Raw genomic sequence first — 10,699 nt, 5'->3', positions numbered from 1 at the left:
CAAGTCCTTTTTTAAAACTAAAAGTTAAAATGTATCTCTTATTTGAGTGACTGATAGAATTATTCTTTGCTCTTGGCATATCCGTACTGGGAATATTTACTCACACAATATAGAGATAAAAAATGTGACAGAGGCTACAATGGAGCCTAATTCCTTTCAAAATTAACTGGAATTAGAAGGGAGAGTTTGCACTTTGGGGTGAAAAAGTGAAAGTGTTAGTCACTCTGTCATGTCGGACTGTTTGCGACCGCATGGACTGTAGCTCGCGAGGCTCCTCTGTCCATGGGATCCTCCAGGCAAGAATACTGGAGTGGGTAGCCATGCCCTTCTCCAGGGGAATCTTCCCAACCCAGGGATCAAACCTGCATCTCTTATGTTTCCCATATTATTGTCAGATTCCTTACCATCTGAGCCACCAGGGAAGCTGTAGGCACTTTGGTGTATAGACTTTACAGACATACCACAGAGACATATCTGTCACTTGCACATGATTTGCCAGGTACAAAGTGTTCCCATGTAATTAAGCTGCTTAAATTCTGTGTGTCACAAAATTCTTACCAGGCCCTACAGCTCTCTCCCATTGAAGTATAAAGGTGGTGTAAAAGAATAGTTGGGAGGCACATGGACCTCATATTACACCCTGGAGTGTAATATTTACAAATCACTATATGAATTTACTCTGTTTCTACTTGTCTTTTTATTTTAAGTGCCTATTGCTAACATTTTGCAGAGCTGATTAATTCAAACAAAAAGACATGTTTTCTTGAGAAACACAAAAAGTAGCTAATTGTTTCAGTACCAATTACAATGCAAACCAAGGGAAAGATTTTGTGGGGAAGTCATTAACTCAGTTCCATCTAAATCAGTGGTTCCCAAGTTTGGTTGCATATGAGGATTATCTAGGGACTTAAAACAATACCAATGCCCAAGTTGAACCACAGAGATTCTGATTTAATTTGGCCGATGTGTTTCCTGGGCATTATATTTTTAAAAGAAACATTTTTTGGAATACTTTCAGATTTATAGATAAGTTGAAAATATAGTAGAGAGGGATCCCACATGCCTCTCACTGAGTTTCCCCTCTAATATTACCTCCATGGTATATTTGTCACAACTAAGAGGTGAGCATTAGTACCTTACTATTAACTAACCTCCAGACTTTTTGATTTCATTGTCATTTCTACTCACGTCCTTTTTTGTTTTTCAGAGTCCCAGTCAGCATACATTACATTGTTTATCATTGTGTCTCCTTCATTTTATCAGGTTTATGATACTTTCTCAATCTTCCATTGATATTCATGAATTTAAAGCTTTGGTGAGTATTGACCAGCTATTTTGAAGAATATCCTTCAGTTTGGGCTTTTTGATGGTTCTCTCATGGTTACTGTGGGGTTATGTATTTTGAGAAAGAATATCACAGAGGTTAAGTGCCTTCACCATACATGAGGGAGTAAATGCCATCAGCCTGGCTTCCCACTGAGGACGAGGCCCAGACCTTGATCACTTGCCCAATGTTTCCATTGTACAGTTATCCTCGACCGCCTTCAAACTTGCTGTATTCCAATTTTTGAGGGCACAAAAGATTGGGTAGGGGAGGAGTTTGGATTCATCTTCTGCAGCCAGAACTATTGATATAAATTATTTCAAAATTTTCACAAGGAGGACTTGTTGCTTCTCCCATGTTCATTTACTTATTTAACCCTTTATTTATATAAAGATTTATATACAGATTCTTGGATATTTATTTTATGCTTTGGATTATAATCCAAAACTATATTTTGTTACTCAAATTATTCTAGTTTTGGCCACTGGGACCTCATTTAGATTGGTTGCTGTAGTATTTTAAAGTCCTCCAGGTAATACTTACGTGCAACCATGGTGTGTGTGCATGCTCAGTCGCTTCAGTCATATCTGACTCTTTGTGACCCCATGGCCCACCAGGCTCCTCTGTCCATGGGATTATCTCGGCAAGAATACTGGTACTGGAGTGGTTTGCCACTTCTTCCTCCAGGGAATCTTCCTGATCCAGAGATCAAACCTACATCTCCTGCATCTCCTGCATTGGCAAGTGAGCCACCTGGGAAGTCCGCAACCATGGTAGGGGACCCTGATATATATCAGACCCATGTTTCTCAAAGTGTAGTTGCTGGACAGTCAGCATGATCTTCACCTGGAAATTTGTTAGAAATTCAAATTCTGGGTGTTAGTCACTCAGTTGTGTCTGATACTTTGCAACCCCATGGACTGTGGCCCCACCAGGCTCCTCTGTCCATGGAATTCTCCAGGCAAGAATACTGGAGTGGGTTGCCATTTTGTTCTCTAGGGGATCATCTCAACCCAGGGATCAAACCTGGATCTCCCACATTTCAGGCAGATTCTTTACCATCTGAACCACCAAGGAAGATGGCAAAGTGTAAATTCAGGGGCCCCACTCCAAACCTACTGAATCAGTACTGGGTGAAGCCCAGGTGAATCCAAAGGGCACTAATGTTTGAAAACCACTGAAGTAGATGATATCAAGAATACCCTCTAATTTTCACTAATGTACTGAAAAGGTCATCAGACACAGTTCCATGAAATGCCCATGCAGTTTAAGATAAGCATCACATTTTAGGTCTTGGGTTGCCAACTTAGAACTTTAGAAGTGGCCTAATTTCTCCCTGGCAGTATGCAATGATTTAGAAAGCCTTGACAGAGGAAATGTCCCTGTCCTGACACAGACATCTCTTTAGTCTTGGACAACTGTGAACAGAATATGCAAAGGATCGAACATTTCCCCCCAAATATGCCTCTTTATTGTGATAACATAAATATTGATGTACTGCTAATTATTAAAATGTGCAAAATGACTGTGAAGAAAGGGACCTCATCTAACCCCAGGCTTTTCTTCTTATTCTCAAAGCAGAGCCATTATCTTCCTCTGACTTATGTTTCAGGTGTTGAAAAGCTAATTCACAGCTCCCCAGCTACCTACTTGTGGGGACAGCTTTCTTCTGCTACAGGCAGTAATTGCTTTACTGTTAGCCTAAATTGCCCTAGAGAAGAAAGCCTAGCTTTGCTTGCTTCATCTTGTGGGTTTAAAGCAGTGCCTATACTTGCTTTGCATTGAAGAAAAGTTCTGCAGATATTTTTATTCTAATACATATGACTCCTTCTAGTTGGGACATGAAAATAAGATTATGAAGACATGCACTAAAGTACATTTTGTTTGCACTGGTAATGCATTGAAAACAAGTCAGGAATTATCTTGTTTGGGGGAGGGACTAAAACTACCTTCACCTTGTCTGAGTTAGTGGAGATAGCTTGATAGATTCTGTAGATAAAAATTCACATCCAGTTGGACTGCTCAGTCAGAAATCTGAATAGATAAGAATCATTTAATTTAGAACAGATTAGACCAGAAAATTTTAGTATAATTTGCTTTTCTCAGAACAAACAATTGTGTAGATAAAACTAGGTACATAAGATTAATAAAAAGTATTTCACTAGTTCTGTTCTGATGTAATGCACAGAACTGGGTTGTTAAACTGGATTCACAAATCTTATCAAACTTTATTATAAAGTAAAGCTTTGCCAATACCAAGCATGACTATTAAGTTCAAGGGTAAAGCTTATTAAGAGGCACAGAGAGGATCGGTTAGAATCTGACATCAAGGGTGGCATCAAGGGTGGCATCAAGGGTGGCCAGCCAGGTCCTTTCTTCCTGCAGGAAATATGTACCTTTGGCTCAGAAGAAGTGAGGTCTGTCAGTGTGATTGTTACTCCACACAGCAGAATGCGTGCAAATTATGAAAAATTCCCATACTACCTCAGGGTGGTAGTTGTTGTTCCGTCTCTCAGTCATGTCCGACTCTTTGTGACCCCATGGACTGCAGCACTCCAGGCTTCCCTGTCTTTCACCATCTCCCAGAGCTTACTCAAACCCATGTCCATTGAGTCAGTGATGCCATCCAACCACCTTGTTCTCTGCTGTCCTCCTCTCCTCCTGTCTTCAATCTTTCCCAGCATCAGCTGATATGAAATTCTGTAGTGAGTCACATGTTATAAGTCCAGATATTCCGGTTAACTTATCATAGATAAATCTTTAGCCAGGGACATCCTACTAAGGACATTCTAAAGTCAAGGTCTCCTCATAGCATATATCATTAGTCTTCCTACATGGATATTCAGTTGACAAGGAGATTACACTGAATGACACACATTCTTTTCCTTCTTCTGAGGGTGTGTCCCAGAAAAAAAATTGTAAATGAACATAAGATCAGTTGCCATAACTCCCTCTTCCCCATACCTCAACCGGTTTTTGTAGGAACCTCAACACTGCTAATCTCTACACCCTTTCCACACACAGGCACATGCACACACATTCACTCACTCACAACTGACCTTGTTAGTACTTCAGGTAGACTTAGAAACCCTGAGTACTTTTGTTTCCTCTGGGGTTTACAGTTTTTTCTTTTCTTTAGCTCTGGCTTTCGATAGTGGTGGGGCATCCATGGTGGCTCAGATGACAAAAAATCCGCCTGCAATGCAGGAGACCCAGGTTTGATCCCTGGGTTGAGAAGATCCCCTGGAGAAAGGAAATGGCAACCCACTCCAGTATTCTTGCCTGGAGAATTCCATGGACAGAGGAGCCTGGTGGGGCCACAGTCCACGGGGTTGTAAAGTGTCAGACATGACTGAGTGACTAACACTTTCAGCAGTGGCATCTGCTGCTCAGCCTTCACAAGGCCACGGCACTCACATTTACATCCGTACTAGAGATTAAGTAATTTAGTGCCTGAGACTTGAGGGTATTGGTACTCATGTGAAGGCTTCCCTCCACTGCTGCTCCATGACAGCAAGGCACAACCTCAAAGTATTGTCTTTCTCAGCCTGGGTTACTGTAATTTTAGTAACCAGTCTTCCTCCAACTTCAGGCCTTCCATCTGTCCCACTGCAATCTATCTCACACATTGCATCGAAGTGCGCTTTCTACAATGTGAATATGATTGGACCCTTCTCAGAACTAGAAACTTTCAGTGGCTCCCCAGGGTCATCAGTGTAAAATATAGGCTTCTTATTCTGTATGCCATATTTTGGAGTTGTATTATTGAGTCTTTATCCTACCGCATATCTTTCCTCTCAACCCATATAACTCAGCTTTAGATCAGCTCTCCCTTGTTTTCAAGATTCTGTGCCATCATAGTTTCTGTTCACTCTGCAGGAGATAATCTTCTCCCTGCCTCCTTTTTAAATCCAAATTAATTCTTCCTTATCCTGCATGGTTTGGTTTGGGTAATGTCTTCTCTGGGACAGCTTTCTGGCCCCAACTTTCTAGAGTAGATACTCTTGAAGTAAAAAAAAAAAAAAGAGCAAAATGACACATGCTATACCATGTTCTCCGGCCTGTCTGTCTCTCTCACTGTCCTTGGAGCAAGCATTCTATGGTCTATTTGGTTGTGACTTCAGAGACTGGCAGACAGAAACATGCAAGGAGGGATGCAGTGAAGGGCACAGATGGGAGCTTTACCAGGATGAAGGGATGTGATGCCTTTTTCTCAGCCTGAAGGTGAGATGTGGCTCTAGGGAGAGTTCTAGGAACTGGGAAGGAATCTTGAGATGTCTCAGGCTTGATCTTGATATAAAGGTGGTCAAGCTATTTGATGAGAATGAGTATGGGGATGAGGGCTCGAAGGGAATATTTGGATAAGCACAGAGAATAAGATGGGCTGATGACTGAAGATAAGTAAGAGGGTTTAAAAGAAGCAGGATCCTCCAAGGTAAATTGCAAGGGAATAAAGTGGAGTTTGTGTGAGGGGAGGACAAAGAGCTGAGGGGATTGAGGAGGTTAATGAGAGATGGTTGAAATCATGGCCTGAGAAAGTTGGCCTGGAGAAGGAAGGATGGGAAGTCAAGAGAGGGCTGAGATGTTGAAGGATAGTGTGGAGTCACTTTACACCCCTGGCTTTGACTGTGGTTAACCAAAATAAACACTAATCACCATCAAGAGTCATAAGATTCCCCAACATGGGAACGGTGTCCTCCACTTTAATGTCGGTGATTTGAATGTTATGAAATGTTTAAGGGAAAAAGGAGTAACAAGACTTTTATGCCTTGGATGGGAGACCAGGGGAGACTGGAACTAAAATTAGTTCTCACGAAAAACATTGATAACATTCTTAAAAATCTAGTTGTCTTTTCTATCTGGGTATCATCTGGAACAGAGAATTAAGTAATGATAAAGCTTTCTTCTATTCAGAATGACTTTCTTTGGTTTAAAATATTTTCAGCTCTCTTGTCTCTTGGGCTAATTGTCATCATAGGCAATGGCCATAGCTGCTAAGTTGTCTTCCCAACACACTGTATAGCAATAGATTAAAAGATAATTAGATAAACATTTCACAGGAAAAACACCAAGATGAAAACATTACTCTGTCAGGCCTATCCCCGGAGGGACACTGGGATTAAGTGAGCTACAAATAGTACATGGCAACCTCACCAAATGCTGCATTACTGAGCCTGACTAAGATGGTTATATAATAATAATAAGAATCTGCTTTACATGTGATACAAGAAGAAAAGGACTGTTCACACTGTTCCATCTCATATACCATACAATCTGAGAGTTCTTTTTATTCTCATAAATAGGGTTGATTTTAATGTGGTCATCAGGGCCTTTTTAGGGTCTTGACAGGCCCAAGGAATTGTTCACTGTTGGAGACCTTCTCCTAGCCTATGTTATAATAAATAAATTAAAATGCACCTTGGTTCCAGATCAATCCAATCTTGCATATTTATTTCTGAAATAATTACTGTTGCTATTTAGTTAAGATGTTATTTTTTATGATGATGTGATGTGTGTGTGCTCAGTTGTGTTCGACTCGTTGCAGCCCTGTGGACTGTAACCCTCAGGCTCCTCTGTCCATGGAAAATTCTAGGCAAGATTACTGGAGCAGGATGCCATTTCCTCCTCCAGGGAATCCTCCTGACCCAGGGATTGAACTTGCATCTCTTGCATCTCCTGCATTGATAGGAGGACTCTTTACCACTATACCACCTGGGAAGACTTATTATATTTTATCACAATTTAATTAGAATACTTATTACTTCTAGTTTTGCAATGTTCTTTTATTATTTTGTAGCTGATATCATTTTTCCAGGTTTCACACATTTTGTTGGTTTTTATAAAGCTTATCAATTGCAGGCACTGTGCCTGGTGATGCCTATAGATAAGTGGCTCTGAGCCTACAGGGAGAGGTTGCCTTCCTAGAAGAGATTCTGTAAGATGAAGTCAAGGTGGCTGAGACTGGGTTCAAGTCCAAGATTTGCATCGAACTGGTGTGATGCTGGCAAGACCTTTGCCTCCCTCTCCATCTCATTAACCTGAGCCATCACTAGTGAATGATGTTTTGCTTAGCTTTTAGTAGAAACAGATAAATAATCAGGCAAATATAATAAAGTGATAACACATATTAAAGACATATAACAGGTTGCTATGGGAACAAATAGAAGAGGTAGAGAGTTCAAGGATGTCATGGCTCTTTTCCTTAGTGAAAATATAGGTAATATTTGGTTTATGTTGGTTTTATTTTTTTTACAGGTTTATATAGGGGGTCGAATAAAAGTATGTTACATCAGAAAACGTTCTTTTATACTTTATGGTATTGTAGAAACAACACAGATTTGGAGTCAGATTTGGTTTTAAATTCTATTTTGTTCCTCTGAATGATCTTAAAAAATCACTTAGTGTATCTGGACTTCAGTCTCCACATCTCTAAAAGCAGAATTTGCTGAGGTAAAGAGTGTCCTCCCCAAATTCATGTCTATCTAGAACCTGCTGTTGTTCAGTCCCTCAGTCGTATCTGACTCTTTGTGACTTCATGTTCTGCAGCATGTCAGGCTTCCCTGTCCTTCACTATTTTTCAGAGCTTGCTTAAACTCATGTCCACTGAGTCAGTGATGCCATCACACAATCTCATCCTCTGTTGCCCCCTCTTCTCCTGCCTTCAGTCTTTCCCAGCATTAGGGTCTTTTCCAATGAGTCAGCTCTTTGCATTAGGTGGCCAGAGTACTGGGGCTTTAGCTTCAGCATCAGTCTTTTCAATGAATAGTCAGGGCTGTTTTCCCTTAGGATTGACTCGTTTGATCTCCTTCGCAGTCTGAGGGACTCTCAAGAATCTTCTCTAGCATCACAATTTGCAGATGTAATTAAGTTGAGTTCATACTGGATTAGAGTGGATGCTCATGCAAGAGGCAGTCTCGTTATAGACGAGGGAGATTTGGACACAGACATACAGGGGAAAGGGATCTGTGAAGATGATGGGAAAGGCTGAAATGATGCATGTACAAGCCCAGGAATGATATTCTTAAGTTCTTCTTAGTATCATGCTAATATTTTCCTTTTCCATAGTCCTTTGTTTTTTCAAAAAATTGTTAGCAAAGACATTTAAAACAGCACCATTTAGTAGTTATACTAATCATGACTATAGGGAGGTTTGTTTTTCCATATTATTCTTTCTTGATTATATTTTTACATTCACTGGTTTATATTAATCATCCTGTGAAGAATTTTCAATTTTGTTTTAAATTTAAATGTGATATTGTTGGAGGTATTATTACTCATAACTTTGAAATCAACTCAGATTCCCTTGATTTGAGTCTCAATCCTGGCTCCACTATTTGCTACTTACCTTAGGCTTCTATATAATGGAAATAAAATAATAGGTCCTAGATATGCTTACTTGATTTTTGTGAGTATCTGAAGGGCTAATGTATTTTGAAATGACTAGCAAACTGTAAATATCTATGTCTGTTGAACATAATCAAATGATTTACTTCATGTTCAATTCTAGGATAATAATAATAATAGCACATAGAACCTTCTCTATGTTATTTGGCAGCCTGGATGAAAGGGGAGTTGGGGGAGAATGGATACACATATATGTATAGCTGAGTGCCTTCTCTGTTCACCTGCTATCACAACATTATTAATTGGCTATCAGTTCAGTTCAGTCATTCAGTCATGTCTGACTCTTTGTGACCCCATGGACTGCAGCACGCCAGGCCTCCCTGTCCATCACCAACCCCCAGAGCTTGCTCAAACTCATGTCCATAGAGTCGGTGATGCCATTCAACCATCTTACCCTCTGTCGTCCCCTTTTCCTCATGTCTTCAATCTTTCCCAGCATCAGGGTCTTTCACAATGAGTCAGTTCTCTGCATCAGGTGGCCAAAGTATTGGAATTTCAGCTTCGGCATCAGTCCTTCCAATGAATATTCAGGACTGATTTCCTTTAGGATTGACTGGTTTGGTCTCCTTGCGGTCCAAGGGACTCTCAAGAGTCTTCTCCAACACCACAGTTCAAAAACATCAATTCTTTGGCACTCAGCTTTCTTTATGGTTCAAGTCTCACATCCATACATGACTACTGGAAAAACCATAGCTTTGACTATATGAACATTGTCAGCAAAGTAATGTCTCTGCTTTTTAATATGCTGTCTAGATTGATGATAGCTTTTCTTCTAAGGAGCAAGCATCTTTTAATTTCATGGCTGCAGTCACCATCTGCACTGATTTTGGAGCCCAAGAAAATAAAGTTTGCACTGTTTCCGTTTTTTCCCCATCTATTTGCCATGATGTGATGGGACCGGATGCCATGATCTTAGTTTTTTGAATGTTGAGTTTTAAGCCAGCTTTTCCTCTCTCTTCTTTCACTTTCTTCAAGAGGCTGTTTAGTTCCTCTTCACTTTCTGCCATAAGGGTGGTGTCATCTGCATATCTAAGCTTATTGATATTTCTCTTGGCAATTTTGATTCCAGCTTGTGCTTTATCCAGCCTGGCATTTTGCATGATGTACTCTGTATATAAGTTAAATAAGCTGGGTGACAATATACAGTCTGACGTACTCCTTTCCCAATTTGGAACCAGTCTGTTGTTCCATATCTGGTTCTAACTGTTGCTTCTTGACCTGCATACAGATTTCTCAGGAGTCAGATACAGTGTTCTGGTATGCTACAGAATTCAAGTATCTCTTAACTATAGTTTCATGTGCCATATATTTTTAAAATGTATCCTGTTGAATTAAAATAACGAACCATAGAGATCATTTTAAAATGGAACCAAGAGCCCATGAAACAGTATTGCCACTTAGTCTAAAAGTGTAAATTTTCTTCTTGAGGCACTTGGAAATGTGAACGGACACAGGTAAACCTACTGTACATTATGGATGCGTCCTCAGGCTTGGGAGTCAAGGAAAGGACTTGCATAGCCCATAACCAACAGGGTCATGAAAACTTAGATCAGAGTTCTGTTCCCTGATACATTCTCTGTAACATGAAGACAACAGATGTGATAGGAGTAACCAGTTTGAACTTTGAAAGAAAGTCTGAAACATTTCAAGTTCCTGCCTGATTTACCGCCCTCCTCTTTCCCAAAGAGAGAGCATTCCAAGCAGAAAAGCAGAGGGTGAAGCAGAAGCTGTAGTGAAGTGAGACTGCTCCAGTCCCAGCTACAAGGGAAGAACTCTAAAGATGGTCCTCAAATTGCATTCTAGAATTATTTTTCCATCTGGTAGTATGTCTATCCCCTTTTCCTTGCCACCAGCACCCCCTTTCCAGATATACATGAGCACCAGGATTATTCACCATTGATTATTATTTCATCTGCATAGATAATTGAACTTGTTGCTGTCTTAAAAGTAAAGTAACAGGGGGATTTCCTT

The sequence above is a fragment of the Giraffa tippelskirchi genome, chromosome 2, assembly GCF_054371585.1.
Source record: "Giraffa tippelskirchi isolate mGirTip1 chromosome 2, T2T-mGirTip1v1.2.pri, whole genome shotgun sequence".
Lineage (NCBI taxonomy): Eukaryota > Metazoa > Chordata > Mammalia > Artiodactyla > Giraffidae > Giraffa > Giraffa tippelskirchi.
Note: the sequence above shows the minus strand (reverse complement) of the source record.